Below are 17,294 nucleotides of genomic sequence, written 5' to 3'. Positions count from 1 at the left end.
CATTAAGTAGATATACCCATATCTGCTTAAGTCATCTGTGAAGGTGAGAAAATAACGATATCCGCCACGAGCCTCAACATTCATCGGACCACATAAATCTGTATGTATGATTTCCAACAAATCTGTTGCTCTCTCCATAGTACCGGAGAACGGTGTTTTGGTCATCTTGCCCATAAGGCACGGTTCGCAAGTACCAAGTGATTCATAATCAAGTGGTTCCAAAAGCCCATCAGTATGGAGTTTCTTCATGCGCTTTACACCAATATGACCCAAACGACAGTGCCACAAATAAGTTGCACTATCATTATCAACTCTGCATCTTTTGGCTTCAACACTATGAATATGTGTGTCACTACTATCGGGATTTAATAAGAATAGACCACTCTTCAAGGGTGCATGACCATAGAAGATATTACTCATATAAATAGAACAACCATTATTCTCTGATTTAAATGAATAACCGTCTCGCATCAAACAAGATCCAGATATAATGTTCATGCTCAACGCTGGCACCAAATAACAATTATTTAGGTCTAATACTAATCCCGAAGGTAGATGTAGAGGTAGCGTGCCGACCGCGATCACATCAACTTTGGAACCATTTCCCACGCGCATTGTCACCTCGTCCTTAGCCAATCTTCGCTTAATCCGTAGTCCCTGTTTCGAGTTGCAAATATTAGCAACAGAACCAGTATCAAATACCCAGGTGCTACTGCGAGCATTAATAAGGTACACATCAATAACATGTATATCACATATACCTTTGTTCACCTTGGCATCCTTCTTATCCGCGAAATACTTGGGGCAGTTCCGCTTCTAGTGACCAGTCTGCTTGCAGTAGAAGCACTCAGTTTCAGGCATAGGTCCAGATTTGGGTTTCTTCTCCTGAGCAGCAACTTGCTTGCTGTTCTTCTTGAAGTTCCCCTTCTTCTTCCCTTTGCCCTTTTTCTTGAAACTAGTGGTCTTGTTGACCATCAACACTTGATGCTCCTTCTTGATTTCTACCTCCGCAGCTTTCAGCATTGCGAAGAGCTTGGGAATTGTATTATCCATCCCTTGCATATTATAGTTCATCACGAAGCTCTTGTAGCTAGGTGGAAGTGATTGGAGAACTCTGTCAATGACGCAATCGTCTGGAAGATTAAATCCCAATTGAATCAAGTGATTATTATACTCAGACATTTTGAGTATATGATCACTGACAGAACTGTTCTCCTCCATCTTGCAGCTATAGAACTTATTGGAGACTTCATATCTCTCAATCCGGGCATTTGCTTGAAATATTAACTTCAACTCCTGGAACATCTCATATGCTCCATGACGTTCAAAACGTCGTTGAAGACCCGATTCTAAGCCGTAAAGCATGGCACATTGAACTATCGAGTAGTCATCAGCTTTGCTCTGCCAGACGTCCTTAACGTCGTCAGTTGCATCAGCAGCAGGCCTGGCACCTAGCGGTGCTTCCAGGACGTAACTTATGTGCAGCAATGAGGATAATCCTCAAGTTACGGACCCAGTCCGTGTAATTGCTACCACCATCTTTCAACTTTGCTTTCTCAAGGAACGCATTAAAATTCAACGGAACAACGGCATGTGCCATCTATCTACAATCAAACATAAACAAGCAAGGTACTATCAGGTACTAAGTTCATGATAAATTTAAGTTCAATTAATCATATTACTAAAGAACTCCCACTTAGATAGACATCCCTCTAATCCTCTAAGTGATCACATGATCCAAATCAACTAAACCATGTCCGATCATCACATGAGATGGAGTAGTTTCAATGGTGAACATCACTATGTTGATCATATCTACTATATGATTCACGCTCGACCTTTCGGTCTCCGTGTTCCGAGGCCATATCTGTTATATGCTAGGCTCGTCAAGTTAAACCTGAGTATTCTGCGTGTGCAACTGTTTTGCATCCGTTGTATTTGAACGTAGAGCCTATCACACCCGATCATCACGTGGTGTCTCAGCATGAAGAACTTTCGCAATGGTGCATACTTAGGGAGAACACTTTTACTATGATAATTTAGTGAGGGATCATCCTATAATGCTACTATCAATCAAAGCAAGATAAGATGCATAAAAGATAAACATCACATGCAATCAATATAAGTGATATGATATGGCCATCATCATCTTGTGCTTGTGATCTCCATCTCCGAAGCATCGTCATGATCACCATCGTCACCGGCGCGGCACCTTGATCTCCATCGTAGCATCGTTGTCGTCTCGCCAATCTTATGCTTCTACGACTATCGCTACCGCTTAGTGATAAAGTAAAGCATTACAGGGCGATTGCATTGCATACAATAAAGCGACAACCATATGGCTCCTGCCAGTTGCCGATAACTCGGTTACAAAACATGATCATCTCATACAATAAAATTATGCATCATGTCCTGACCATATCACATCACAACATGCCCTGCAAAAACAAGTTAGACGTCCTCTACTTTGTTTGTTGCAAGTTTTACGTGGCTGCTACGGGCTTAAGCAAGAGCCAATCTTACCTACGCATCAAAATCACAACAATAGTTTGTCAAGTTGGTGCTATTTTAACCTTCGCAAGGACCGGGCGTAGCCACACTCGGTTCAACTAAAGTTGGAGAAACTGACACCCGCCAGCCACCTGTGTGCAAAGCACGTCGGTAGAACCAGTCTTACGTAAGCGTACGCTTAATGTCGGTCCGGGCCGCTTCATCCAACAATACCGCCGAACCAAAGTATGACATGCTGGTAAGCAGTATGACTTATATCGCCCACAACTCACTTGTGTTCTACTCGTGCAAATAACATCAACACATAAAACCTAGGCTCGGAAGCCACTGTTGGGGAATGTAGTAATTTCAAAAAATTTCCTACGCACACGCAAGATCATGGTGATGCATAGCAATGAGAGGGGAGAGTGTTGTCCACGTACTCTCGTAGACCAAAAGCGGAAGCGTTATAACAACACGGTTGATGTAGTCGTACGTCTTCACGGCCCGACCGATCATGCACCGAAACTACGGCACCTCCGAGGTTCTAGCACACGTTCAACTCGATGACGACCCACGGACTCCGATCCAGCAAAGTGTCAGGGAAGAGTGCCGGCAGCACAACGGCGTGGTGACGATCTTGATGTTCTACCGTCGCAGGGCTTCGCCTAAGCACCGCTACAATATTATCGAGGAGTATGGTGGAGGGGGGCACCGCACACGGCTAAGAGAACGATCATGAAGATCAACTTGTGTGTCTAGAGGTGCCCCCTTGCCCCCGTATATAAAGGAGCAAGGGGGAGGGGCGGCTGGCCAGGAGGAGGCGCGCCAGGGAGGAGTCCTACTCCTACCGGGAGTAGGACTCCCTCCTTTTCCTTGTCCAACTAGGGGAGGGGGAAGGAAGACAGAGAGGAGAGGAAGGAAAGGGGGGGTGGCGCCGCCCCCCCTCCTTGTCCAATTCAGACTAGAGGGGGAGGGGGCGCGCGGCCTGCCCTGGCCGCCCCTCCTCTGCTCCACTTTGGGCCCATTAGGCCCATTAACCCCCGGGGGGGTTCCGGTAACCCCCCCGTACTCCGGTTTTATCCGAAACTTCTCCGGAACACTTCCGGTGTCCGAATATAGCCGTCCAATATATCAATCTTTATGTCTCGACCATTTCGAGACTCTTCATCATGTCCATGATCACATCCAGGACTCCGAACAAACTTCGGTACATCAAAATATGTAAACTCATAATGAAACTGTCATCGTAACGTTAAGCGTGCGGACTCTACGGGTTCGAGAACAATGTAGACATGACCGTGACACGTCTCCGGTCAATAACCAATAGCGGAACCTGGATGCTCATATTGGCTCCTACATATTCTACGAAGATCTTTATCGGTCAGACCGCATAACAACATACGTTGTTCCCTTTGTCATCGGTATGTTACTTGCCCGAGATTCGATCGTCGGTATCTTAATACCTAGTTCAATCTCGTTACCGGCAAGTCTCTTTACTCGTTCCGTAATACATCATCTCGCAACTAACTCATTAGTTGCAATGTTTGCAAGGCTTATGTGATGTGCATTACCGAGAGGGCCCAGAGATACCTCTCCGACAATCGGAGTGACAAATCCTAATCTGAAAATACGCCAACCCAACATGTACCTTTGGAGACACCTGTAGAGCTCCTTTGTAATCACCCAGTTACGTTGTGACGTTTGGTAGCACACAAAGTGTTCCTCCGGCAAACGGGAGTTGCATACTCATAGTCATAGGAACATGTATAAGTCACGAAGAAAGCAATAGCAACATACTAAACGATCAGGTGCTAAGCTAATGGAATGGGTCATGTCAATCCAATCATTCTCCTAATGATGTGATCCCGTTAATCAAATGATAACACATGTCTATGGTTAGGAAACATAACCATCTTCGATTCACGAGCTAGTCAAGTAGAGGCATACTAGTGACGTTTAGTTTGTCTATGTATTCACACATGTATTATGTTTCCGGTTAATACAATTCTAGCATGAATAATAAACATTTATCATGATATAAGGAAATAAATAATAACTTTATTATTGCCTCTAGGGCATATTTCCTTCAAAAAATGGACCGATTCGCAGGCCCATGTAATGGTCACGAATCAGGAAAGATCAGTACTACATAGCAAAATCCTAAGCTGCCTAATATACAAAATCCAAAGCCAAAGGATTGTACGTTGACCTCAGCTGGCTGAGATTTCACAAAGTCCTGGTCGAACTGAGCCGTGGACAAATCCTTAAATTAAAGGACTTTCATCTCATTAACAATGTTTGTATTTTCTTACCAAGGTAGGGACCCGAAGATCTCATAAGGGCATGTACAATGGGGCATATGGATAAAGATGTCCCATAACACAAAGTAGTGTGAGGCATCTATATTGATATTTTTGGCCAACGCTATCAAAGAATAGAAAGTAGACTCTCACTACACATGCATCTCTACTCTCCACTTTAAAGTATTTAGCTATATGCATCGGACCATACTTTTTCTCCTCAAGCACCCGCCTCCTACCGAGGATCCCGCTTTCCCATCCGAACCTACTTTTCCTGACACGATCGTACATGGCCTGTAGGGCATCACCATAGGGCTATGCATTGGCCATGCCCTAATTTGTTACTGCACTTCAGATATAAGAGCAAGGTTAATAAGGTACAGTCAGCATGCTGTAAGAATTAGACTAATATATTTCTGTTTAGTTGGATGAGAGAGAAGAGAAGAGAGAAGAGAAGCGGGTTGTAGATTAACAACCTATTGCAACGCGGTCTCCAAGAACCATTGCGAGATTGTAAGATGGGCCATGTATTAATCTATGCTCCTATAAAATTCTTTGTTGGTAATGATGGTGTGTTTGCCATCCATCAATTTTGACCGTGCAACTTACATCTAACCGATGTGACGCGAGCTGTGGCACTTTTACAAAAAGATGCCCACTACTACGGTTTGTGATTTTGCACAAAACGCCTGTGTTTTCCACATTCCTCCCCCCACCTCCTACATCCAACCATGGATTCATGATATGGCGCGGTGGCTGCCGCCGACGCTGTCCGCCCGTGACCCCACGCATGCCTCCTCTCTGCCCACTACAACCCACCTCCTACCACAACCATGGCCCCCCTCCTCGGGCCACCTCCTTTGCCCCCTTCCCAGTCTCCTCAGACTCACGCTCACCATGAGTCCCCCCTTCGCTAGCTGCGGCTATCACTAGCCACCCTCAGGCCCAGCCCCGAGGGGGGCAAACGGGACGCCCGCCCCGGGCCCCCGGTGCCCAAGGGGCCCCAAAATGCTGAAGCATTTCCCATTATCCAGATTTCTTTTTTCTACAATTTCCTTCCTTAATTCACGATTTTCCTTCTACGATCCTTAAAACATGGGTACTAGTTATTCCTAATTTCCTTCCTTACCAGCAAATGCACGACTGACAAGCACGTAACTGTTTCCTAAAATAAAAAACATGGAGCGGTTATTGTATACGATTAAGTAGGGATTTATGGTGAACCGAACTGGGACTGGAAGGAGAGAACATGGACAAATTTACGTGACTTACATGAGTTGGTTAAAATTCCATGGCTTGTGCTAGGAGACTTTAATGAAATTCTATTAAATTCAGAGAAGGAAGGAGGCAATCCAAGGCCCATGAGATTTATGCAAGATTTCCAGGACTGTCTAGATCATTGCGGCCTAAGTGATATGGAATTTGTGGGTGATAAGTATACATGGAGACGTGGCAAAATTAGGGAAAGGCTGGACAGATCGGTGTCTTCGTCAGAATGGAGAAATTTATTTCCTTTTGCTGCGTTGGTTAATGAGAGTATGACAAAATCAGATCACCGTCCAATTGTTGTGGACACACAGTACTTTAAGGCAGATGTATTACAGAATAAACAAGCTACTAATCGTTTTGAAGCATGATGGCTACAAGAGCCGACAGTGTAGGAGGTTGTGAATAGCGCTTGGAATAAGGCCAAGTGTTCTGGCAGAACAATGATGCAAGCGCTCGAGCAGGTTCATGGGGATCTGCACAGGTGGGATAGGAAGGTCCTTAAAAAACCCAGGAAAAGAATAGAAAAATTAAAAGGAGAATTAGAAGAGTTAAGAAGGGGCCCTATGACAGATGAAGCTTTGGAGAGACAAAGACAAATCTTGGTGATGTTAAGAGGATCTGTTTGAGCAAGAAGAAATATTCTGGTTGCAAAGGGGGCGGGCGAATTGGCTGAGACATGGTGACAGGAACACCAATTTTTTCATCATTTTGCTACAGCAAGGAAGAAAAGAAACCTAATTAAAATGTTGCTTGATGATAATGGTAGCATAGTTGAAGGTGATTCTTTAGCCATTCTGATTTATGATTATTTTTCGGGCTTGTTTACGTCCAAGGCTAATGCAGCAAATGAGGAGGTTCTAGATAAAATAAAACCTCGAGTGACGCCGGCCATGAACGATCACCTTCTCGCACCATTTACATCTGAGGAGGTAAGAAAAGCTCTTTTTGATATTGGTGATCTAAAGGCACCGGGTCCCGATGGACTGCATGCAGCTTTTTATAAGCGTTTCTGGGTAATGTTAGAAGAGGATTTGGTGAAGGAGGTATTGGAGGCGGTTAATACTGCAGTTATACTAGAAGGATGGAACGACACGGTAATAGTGTTAATTCCAAAGGTGGACAAACCAGAGAAATTATCTCAGTTTCGGCCAATATCTTTGTGCAATGTGGTCTACAAAGTTATAAGTAAAATGTTGCCTAAAAGGCTGAAAGGTATATTACCCGAGGTGATTGGAGTGGCTCAGAGTGCTTTTGTCCCGGGTAGACTCATAACTGCTAATGTTTTGGTTGCTTATGAGAGTGTTCATAGAATTAAAAGGAAGAAGGGTAATCATGGTCTTTGTGCGGTAAAATTGGATATGCACAAAGCATATGACCGTGTGGAATGGTGCTTTCTTGAAGGAATTATGTTGATAATGGGATTTGATGTGAGATGGGTAGAACTAATGATGGCATGTGTTAAATCTGTTACATATTTAGTGAGATTTAATTCGCAGATAACAGAAAGATCTATCCCATCACAAGGGCTCCGACAGGGTGATCCACTTAGCCCATATTTATTTTTGTTGGTGGCAGATGGTTTATCAGCCTTATTGTCGGATGCTGAAGAAAGAGGAGCAATCGAAGGGGTGAAGGTCTGTCGTGATGCTCCCTCGGTATCACACTTTCTATTTGCCGACGATTCTTTAATTTTGATGAAAGCAGTTGTGGCTAATGCAAATACATTAAAGGGTATTCTGCAATCATATTGCAATGCGTCCGGTCAAATGGTAAGTGAAGCTAAATGCAGCATATATTTCAGTCCAAATACTTCTGTTGGTAAAAGGGTTGAGGTGTGCACAACTCTTAATATTTTAGTGAGGCATTGTCAAAAAAATACTTGGGTCTACCCTTGTTAGTTGGGGCAGACAGGAGTGACAAATTTCAATATTTGGTGGATAGAGTTTGTCAACTAGTTCAAGGTTGGAAAGAGAAAACATTATCCATTGGAGGTAAAGAGGTTCTGCTTAAAGCTGTAGCCCAAGCTCTTCCGGCATATGCAATGTATGTATTCAGTATTCCAAAAAATATATGTAAAGGAATCACGGATGCAATAGCGCAGTGTTGGTGGGGCGATGACATCAGTAATAAGAAGATGCACTGGTTTGCCTGGTGGAAGCTTTGTGTTCCAAAAGAGATAGGAGGAATGGGGTTCAGAGATCCTCACTATTTTAATTTAGCTATGTTAGCTAAACAAATATGGATATTAATTGAGGCTCCGGACAGCTTATGCGCAAGAGTTTTGAGAAGTAAGTACTATCCTGATGGCAAGATACTTAATGCTAAACTTAAATCAGGTTCATCTTTTACTTGGCAGAGTATATTGTCAGGGCTCAATACATTTAATAAGGGAGCGATCTGGCGTGTCAGAGATGGTCAGCAAATTGATATTTGGGAGGATGCATGGCTACCGTATAGTAATAACGGGAAGATTTTGACGCCCAAAGGTCACTATTTGCTAGTTCAGGAGTATGGGATGCTGACTTAATTTGATCCATTTTTTGGGATATTGATGCAACACAAATCCTAGCAATTCCGTTGAGTCAGAATGGAATGGGTGATTTTGTGGCATGGAAATTCAGTAAGAATGGTTTATTTTCAGTTCGTTCTGCTTACCACATGGAGTGGGAATCTACTTTTGGTGTCTCCTTGCAAAGATCTGATGGAACGGGATATTCAGGTTTGAACACGATTTGGAGAGATCTTTGGAAGTGCGCTGTTCCAGCAAAAGTGAAATTTTTTACTTGGAAATGTTTGCATGGGATTCTTCCCTGTTATGATGTTCTGGTTAACCGCCACATAATGAATAACAGTACGTGTCCGGTCTGTAAGAGATATTGTGAAGACATAAAACATGTTATTTTTCAGTGTGAGGAAGCAAAAGGTATTTGGCAGAAAATTGGCCTGATAGAGGTGGTTACTGAAGCATGTCAGATAGATCGGTCAGGTAGTGCAGTGCTTGATTATCTGATGGCTGGAAAGTTCAGGGTCCCAGTTGATGCATCAGTAAAGTTTTTGAGAGAAACAATCATAACGGCCGCTTGGTATATTTGGTGGAGACGAAGACAGACAGTCCATGCAGAAACTGTGCAATCTTTATCACAAGCGGCGATGTCAATTCAAGTCTTGGTATCTAGTTTCTCGAAAGCACAAGGGAAAGAGATTCAGCCAAGATCAAGTACTTGGCATCGGGCGTCTGAGGGTTTTGTCTCTATAAATGTTGATACGAATTACGATATTAATATGAGGTCAGGAGCTACAGGTGTGGTAATCAGAGATGATAAAGGAAGATTTGTAGGCGCAGGATCCAAGCTCATTCCTTTTGCGCTTGACGCGGCAACAGCTGAAGCTCAAGCAGTTCTAGATGGTATTCATCTTGCAAATCAAATAGGCTGTCAGAAATTAGTTATTCAGTCTGATTGTGCAGGAGTTATTGATACTCTTCTGGAAGGCGGTTTCTCTGCAGCAGTTGCTGCTCCAATATTCAAAGACATTCGTATTCAGGCGAGCTCTTTTGACAGAATCTTATTTATGCACTGTCCAAGGGAAGCAAATGGGGTAGCGCATACACTTGCACATGAATGTAGGCTAGATAGTTGTGTGTGGGCTGATGATCCACCTAGTCCTTTTATTTTGCCACCGATGTAAGCGTGATTTAATTTTAATAAAATTAGCCATGATGGCATTCCCTCAAAAAAAAAGTAGGGGTGTGTCTAGGGCACATCTAGATGTGCTCTACTTATTGCACATCTAAGTGAGTGAATCAAGCATAAAGAAAAAAGAAAAAAGAGAAAGAAAATATTCACACAAATCTCAATGTAAGATCAATGACATATGATTTAGAAGTGCAATACTTATGGCACATCTAGATGTGATTTAGCAAAACTGTTGTTTTTATGCATATTAGGAGCTACCCTTGGAGGAAGAGGGTTAAACTGTTTAGGCTTCCCCATTAGCTCCCCATCTTGCATCGTTCAGCCATGTACTTTATTCGGTTGTTGCTTTATATATAATAAAGCGAGGCGAAAGCCTGTTTCGAGGAAGCTCCCCTTTGGTATCTCCCGGGATTTGATTCATTGTCTTTGAGTAAAAGGGCAATACTGTGATCATAGCCAGAGCACGGTACATGAACCATCTGCCATTACTGTATAAACAGTGCTGCTCGGCACAGATACTTGTTGTATTCTGCAGGGGAGAACACCTTTGTTTCCTCTGCAAAATAGAGCAAGAACACCTCTATTTCGTCTGCAAAACAAATACTTTCCGTTTTCTTGATTGTAGATCCTTATATTATGATTTTATACATCTGCATGTAAGATTTAGGGTTTAGTGCTTACTGTTTACAGCACGCATGTAGATTTTAGGGTTCACATTTCGTTTAAAAAAAATAATCGCAATTGTATCAATGGCATTTCCAATTTACTGTTTACTATTAGGGTTTAGGGTTAGGGATTTTTGGTTTAGATTTCCTTTTGTTAATTTGCAAGACTTGCGTCGCCATTACTATTTGTACCTTGTAGATTATTGTTAGACTTCGTATTGTAGTCCTACTGTGTAAACCATACCATATTGGTATTGAACTTGGATGTCATCATTATATATATGTTATAGGCCACCCCATAGAGGGTTGAGCCAGTTCCCGCAAAACCTATGTTTTACATGTATGGTATAGAGCCTAACCTAGGTCTTCTACTCCACCCGCCGCCGCTGCACCACCGAAACCCTAAACCCTAGGGCTGCTGCCGCCGGCGCCATGACCGCTTCCGCTTCGGGCGCCGCCAGCTCCGGGTCAGTCCCCGCGTCGCTTTCTGCCCTCCTCAACCTCCCACCTCGCCCCTGGCTCCGTCAGTGCCTCAGTTCTTCGGCACCATGCCTCCATAAACTATTCCAGGTCAGCTTTAGATCGGTTTTTTTCTCAAAGAAAAGGTTAGAGGGTTAGAGTTGTATGGCTTCACATAAAATCTCGTCGCACCCAAAAAATTAGATGTTGTACAGCCGGGCTGCTGGTGGCACTCCTGGACCCTGTTCTTTTCTTTACTTCCCTGCTTAATTAGTTTCTCTGTATATGGTGTTTTCCCCTACTTAAATGAAAAGGCGTAGCACCTGTGGGTCATTTCAAAAAAAAAGAACAAAGACTGGAATAACTGAGGGCAAGAGATAAGGCTACACGTACACTAGTGGGCGAGCCCATGGCATGCTATGCTCGGATTCCTCCTCCTGAATCAGAGCGAGAGCCGTTAATCTGGAGACGCTCATGGGCGAGTGCGCCATGCGTACCTCATCGCGGAGAGCAATGATAAATTAGGAGACAAAGAATTTTTATTGAGGGATGGATCCAACGCAACCAGATGATAGATGATCGCCTCAAATACCAGCAAACGAAAAAGAATTAAAATGGAAAACACAAAATTAAATGAAAAAGAAATCATAAAACCAAAAAAACCCCAAACATTTTAGTACCGGTTGGTGTTACCAACCGGTACTAAAGGGCTCCCGGCCCCCGGAGCTAGCTCATGCCACGTGGTTGCCCTGTAGCACCAGTTCGTGCTGAACCGGTACTAAAGGGGGGGGGGCTTTAGTGACCACACTTTAGTGCCGGTTATGGAACCGGCACTAAAGGGCCTTACGAACCGGTGCTATTGCCCGGTTCTGCACTAGTGAGTATGGCTCTGGGATTGCTTTCTCGCAGGGAGTCGAGAAAGGGTCTCTGGCCGAGGTTGATAACACTTCTACTACTTTACTTTATGCTACTCTACTCTCTCCTTTTGCTGCAAGATGGTGGTTTCCAGAAGATACTAGTCTTCGATAGGACAAGGTTCTCCTCTCTATTCTGGCATTTCTGCAGCCCAGTCCACATATACAGCCTTCCTTTGATAATGTTGCATATGTAGTGTAGATCCTTGCTTGCGAGTATTTTGGATGAGTACTCACGGTTGCTTTGCTACCCCTTTTCCCCCCCTTTCTTCTTCTTTCCAGTTGATGCAACCAGATGTGAGAGCTCAGGAGCCAGATGCCACCGCCGATGCCTACTACTACGTGGAGACCGACGACGACTGAGGGAGTCCTGGATTAGGGGGTGTTCGGGTAGCCGAACTATACCTTCAGCCGGACTCAAGATTGAAGACTTCGTTCCATGTCCGGATGGAACTTTCCTTGACGTGGAAGGCAAGCTTGGCGATGCGGATATTCAAGATCTCCTACCATTGTAACCGACTATATGTAACCCTAAACCTATCCGGTGTCTATATAAACCGGAGGGTTGTAGTCCGTAGGCAATCAACTCCATATACAACAGAAAAAATTTGCACAAAAAACTTAAGATTACGGTTATAGCCGAACAATACATCTATCAAGGACTAGCAAAAAAAGAAACTTAAAACTACAAACACCCTGTGTTAATTCTGCAGCACCACAGCCCCGCTCAAGGCTGGCCAAACGACAACTGACAACCAGGGGTCATCTCCATGCATTTCTGGACACGGATCCAGCCATTGCCGCCAACTTCATTGGAGGGAAAACCTTATACGCCAATATCTCAACTCAACCCATGCTCAACATTGCCTGCACGTCAACAAACTGTAAGACGACATCAAAAAATGCAATGCATCTTGGCACGGCGCATACCCCGGTGGCATGGGGCGAGCGAGCTCATATTTCATGTATGTACTATTCTTCAATTATTTTTAAAGAATATATATTCTTCAATTGGTTTGTATATGGATAGCATTTTCCAATTACCATGCTCACTAATGAAAAATTACACCTTAAAAGTTAAATGTAGAAGCAAGTGGGCTGGTTTCTGTACGAACACCACAACCATGGTCTCGGAGCTACAATTATCCTATGACATTAAATACTTTTGTGATTGGAACAACATATAATTTTGTTGGACTACATAGTGAATCTTGGGATTAATCGCTTTTATTAATGTGATAATTTCTATTTTGTTAATATTAATAGAAGAAAACATTTAACAGACAATGAACATGCGAAATATTTTCCTCGTGGAAGATGGACAATTACCGGTGTGAGTCTTGGTCCTTCTTTTACCCTTTAACTAGTAAATTGTTTAAAAAGCTAGGGAGATACACCTACAATGAGTTCGAGAACAGAATGAGATTTATTTGTTATTCTATATTTCACTCAAACAAATTAGAACAGCTTGGTGGAACTGGCACATTGCTTTCCTATTTCTTATCATGTACTCCCTCCGTCCCAAAATTCTTGTGTTAGATTTGTCTAAATATGGATGTATCAAGTCACATTTTAGTATTAGATACATACGTATCTAGACAAATCTAATACGAGAACTTTGGGACGGAGGGAGTACTAATTTTAAAATGGACCTGATACGGATACACTAATTTTAAAATGCACCTGATACTGATACGCTGGTTCCAGAAATATCCATGCATTCTAGCACTGGGATACTATTGTAGTAGTTCAATAACCATGGTGCGGAAATGCTGGAGCACAGTTGGTTTCATGAACCAACAGCAGGCAAGTGATTTTTGTTACTCATAAGTAAATCTGGAAAATAATTTGCAATGGTTGTCATCACGTTATGGGATGGTAATTCATACCATCCTGGAGGCTTGTGGTTATAAAATACAGTTTCAAGGTTTACATCAAAGATGCTTCCTCAGAACTTCAGAGTCTGAGCAACATGGTTATTAGCTCGCACCAGAGGCTGACATTATGTAATGTTGTTGGTGCTGAGAGAACAAAGCCATCTAAAGCTAGTCATAAAACTGGCATGCATATTTTGTGATACTATAGTTTTGGCTAAGTGCTAGAGCATAGGATCAATGATCCCTGAAGCAGACGCACACACTACATCACACAAAATACTCAAGGAACCATAGGCCGCCCACTCATTTTTGTTGCTACAAGTACGTCAAATCAACAAATGTATTTCTATGTCTGATGCACAGAACAAGTTTCTCACAAAACAATTCATAAAAAATATCGCCGGTATGTACAACCATAGCAGAAAGACTCAAATTTTGAACCATAGTTGTGGGAAAAGGAAAGTACAGAGCACATATTCCACAGGTAGAGTTCCATGTGCACGTTGAATGTGAAGAAATGAACTATAAAACATTTCACATTGCCATGGACACTGTCAGGTACAAGAATGTACCATGCCTTCAACATGAGCAAATTATATGCCTGAAACGTCTACGCAGACATGGAGTTTCCACATGCCAAGTTGACCATTATCATCCACAACTGAACATATATGACAGATTACAAAACAAGCTTCTCGCAGAACAGATACCATGTATGTGTACTGCCAGTAACAGAGGGGCTCAACGTCCTGAACCATAATAACGGGAGAAGGCAGAAAGCACATATATACATACCGATAGTGATGTCGCAGTCACCAGTTAACTCGCCGTCGATGAAGAGCTGCAAGAGTGTGGGCTAGCTGGAGTACTCCTTGAGCCCCTGCTGGAGCGCCTCATTGGCGAGCACATCATGCATCTCAAGGTATGTCCAACGAGCGAAGGATCGGCAACACATTAATTCCATGAAAATGCCAGAATCACGAAAAATCTAGCTGCATCATAAAGACTAAGCAGTAACATACCTTGAGAAGTACATCAACACTGGCTACAGCTTCAGAGATAACAAATTAAGTTGTGTGCCAAAATAGATCATAACCACTGGCTCCATTTTCTTGAAGAGAAAATGCTACAAGACCAACTTCCAAGAAATCCATTCCTGAATTTTGAAACAGTACAAGCACATTAATTCCATGAAAATGCCAGATGAAGCCTAGTTTGCCACACCTGCCATTTAAGCACTTAAATAACTGACATACAAAACTAAGACAAACAGACAATAGACTACACCCCAACACATGAGGAACATTACTAACCATGGCATAGGTCAAAATTCGCATGCATAAAAGCAGGGTTGCTCGTTCAGTTGTCCCTTGGATCAGTACTTCAGTAGCATTACTCAACACATACATCAATACATGAGATCTGAATCTAATTACCAGGCTAAATAATGTGTACTCAAACAATCTGAATTCAGTATCAGGTCTATTTTAATGCACTCAAATCCAATATCAGGCCAATTAATGTACTCAAAACAATCTGAATCCGAGCCAGACATGAAATTCATATTGAGAACCCCTCCTTGTATGCGATGAAGAAGAGTGGATATATGGGACACATGGACAAACAACATGACAAGGATTTATTTGTTTGCAGATTGAGAACATGACCGTGACATACAGACTTGCATTTTTTAACACAACATATCTTCCAGTTCTAGAGTACCAAGAAACAGAACCTATCTATTGCACATGTACCCAGAAATAACTAAACAGGTAGCCATGGACATCACCAATGAACTTTGACAGAATACAAATGAACCGCGGACCAATCGACTAGCCCTGCAGTAGGTAAGATCAGAGCTTAAAGCGGACGAACCCATCCACGGAGATGACGAGGAGGAGCAGCACGTACGCGACGGGCAGAGGCCCCTGGCAAAGCCGCAGAGGCAGCGCCTGTCGCTGCAGCGCGGATGGCAGAAGGGAGTGGCTAGCTCCGTGGCGGCGGCGCCACCTGTATCTCACCATAGCTCGCCGCCGACCGAAGATGGATCCGTGGCAGTCGCACGGGACATTAGAGACTTCCAAATCCGGTGCTAGAGAACGACGAGCTCGGCGCCGCTACCGCCACCTTGGCCTTCTCGTCGGTGTCGATCTAGTTGGATGGACAATGCATCATGGGTTTCGGCGGGACATGCGCTGCTCGAGTGCGACCGAGGAAGGCGGATTGATCTGCGCCGGGAGGAAATGGACCTGTCGCGACCACTACCGCCGCAACTCGAGCGCGTGATCTGGACTGGGGTGGGGTTACGGGCTTGTGGCCGTGGCCGTGGGAAAGATGGGGAGGGGGCGACGCACATATAGGGGAGAAGAGAGGGGATCGATGGATCGGGAGAGGTGAGGCTGTTCTGCGGCGGCGCCGGCATGGAGCGGGCGGAGGAAGATTGGTGGAGTGGCGGCGGCTGAGGGAACGGGAGGATAGAATGGGGAATTAGGGTTAGGTGTGTGTGGACTGTGGAGTATAAATGGGCTGGCTCGAAATTTTGCCACCCTGCCGCGTTGGCCACTTAAAATTTTGCATCTCCGCGCTCTCTCAAATTTCAGGCGCGCCCTTTTCTTTCCAACTTTTATATATGGCTGATTGACAAGTGGACCAAATAAGCGGGTACAACAGACACATCGGCAGAAGCCATCCATGACGGTTCATATGGCAACTAAAGAAAGAAAAAAAAAAGGCATAGATGGTCGATTCATGACAGTTTCTGTGACGGTCCTTCAATGCCCGTCATCAAGGGGCTGCCGTTTTGGAGGTTATTCGCGTCTTGTTCATCCATGACGGTTCCCGTGATGGTTTTCAGGAACGTCACCCGAAGTCCGTCATGGATTAACAGATTTCTTGTAGTGAATATGGAGCACGGACGAGACGAGGAAGCAGAAGAGAGGTTGCGGGACATAATCTTAGACGGAGGTGATGTCATGTCGTGTTTTCTTAACGACAATGATGGTCTGGAAGAACAGCAGGGTGAAGAAGCAGGTCCGGAAGAACAGCAAGGTGAAGAAGCAGGTCCGGAAGAACAGGGTGACGGCTTCAGTGACCGAACAGAGTCCGGCCAGGTAAATATATTAGTTAAGCCTGTGCTGAGACTAGCTAATTGATGCATTCATTGTTTTGGTACGTACACATATTAATTAACTCTCGTCTTTCTTCTTTTTTCTAGCCCTCCGGTTCGAGCATAACTTCGGTAAAGAGACTAGGCCCGAAGAAAAAGTTGCGCGAGGATGAAAGGTTTGAGATCATAGAAATCGCGCGCGACGGCCTACCGATTGAACCCATCCGGACAAAGGATGCATTTACTGCTCAGTGCGGGGTTCTTGTTAGGGACAAGATCACGATCAGCATCCACCAATGGTTTAAGCCAGTTGAAGAAGACCCTGAGGTGTCTTATGTCAATGATATGCAGAAAGATGATCTTTGGAAGGAGCTGAAGGCAAATTTCACCCTACCGCCAGAGGAGGATCCGGAGAAGCCGGTTATAGAGCAATTAATTAAGTCTGCTGCTCTTAAGAAGATGGCAGAGCTATTCAGGAGGTGGAAGAATGAGCTGTAAAGGTTTGTCGACAAAAAA

The 17,294-nt window shown here is 43.9% G+C and overlaps 1 long non-coding RNA gene across 1 annotated transcript; it reads right to left on the bottom strand.

The window, feature by feature from the left end:
* Positions 1 to 12,436: 12,436 nt before the first annotated feature.
* LOC147961594 (uncharacterized) lies at positions 12,437 to 15,816 on the bottom strand. Its single transcript, XR_015611949.1, has 3 exons — positions 15,548 to 15,816; positions 14,468 to 14,828; positions 12,437 to 12,662 (listed from the first exon to the last, which is right to left on the bottom strand). It is a non-coding gene; the product is annotated as an uncharacterized LOC147961594 (long non-coding RNA).
* Between the last annotated feature and the right edge of the window lie 1,478 nt (positions 15,817 to 17,294).

Source organism: Triticum urartu, chromosome 7A (genome assembly GCF_056163025.1).
Source record: "Triticum urartu cultivar PI428250 chromosome 7A, HENAU_Tu73, whole genome shotgun sequence".
In the NCBI taxonomy this organism is placed as follows: domain Eukaryota; kingdom Viridiplantae; phylum Streptophyta; class Magnoliopsida; order Poales; family Poaceae; genus Triticum; species Triticum urartu.
Note: the sequence above shows the minus strand (reverse complement) of the source record. Positions and strands in the feature narration are given on the sequence as shown.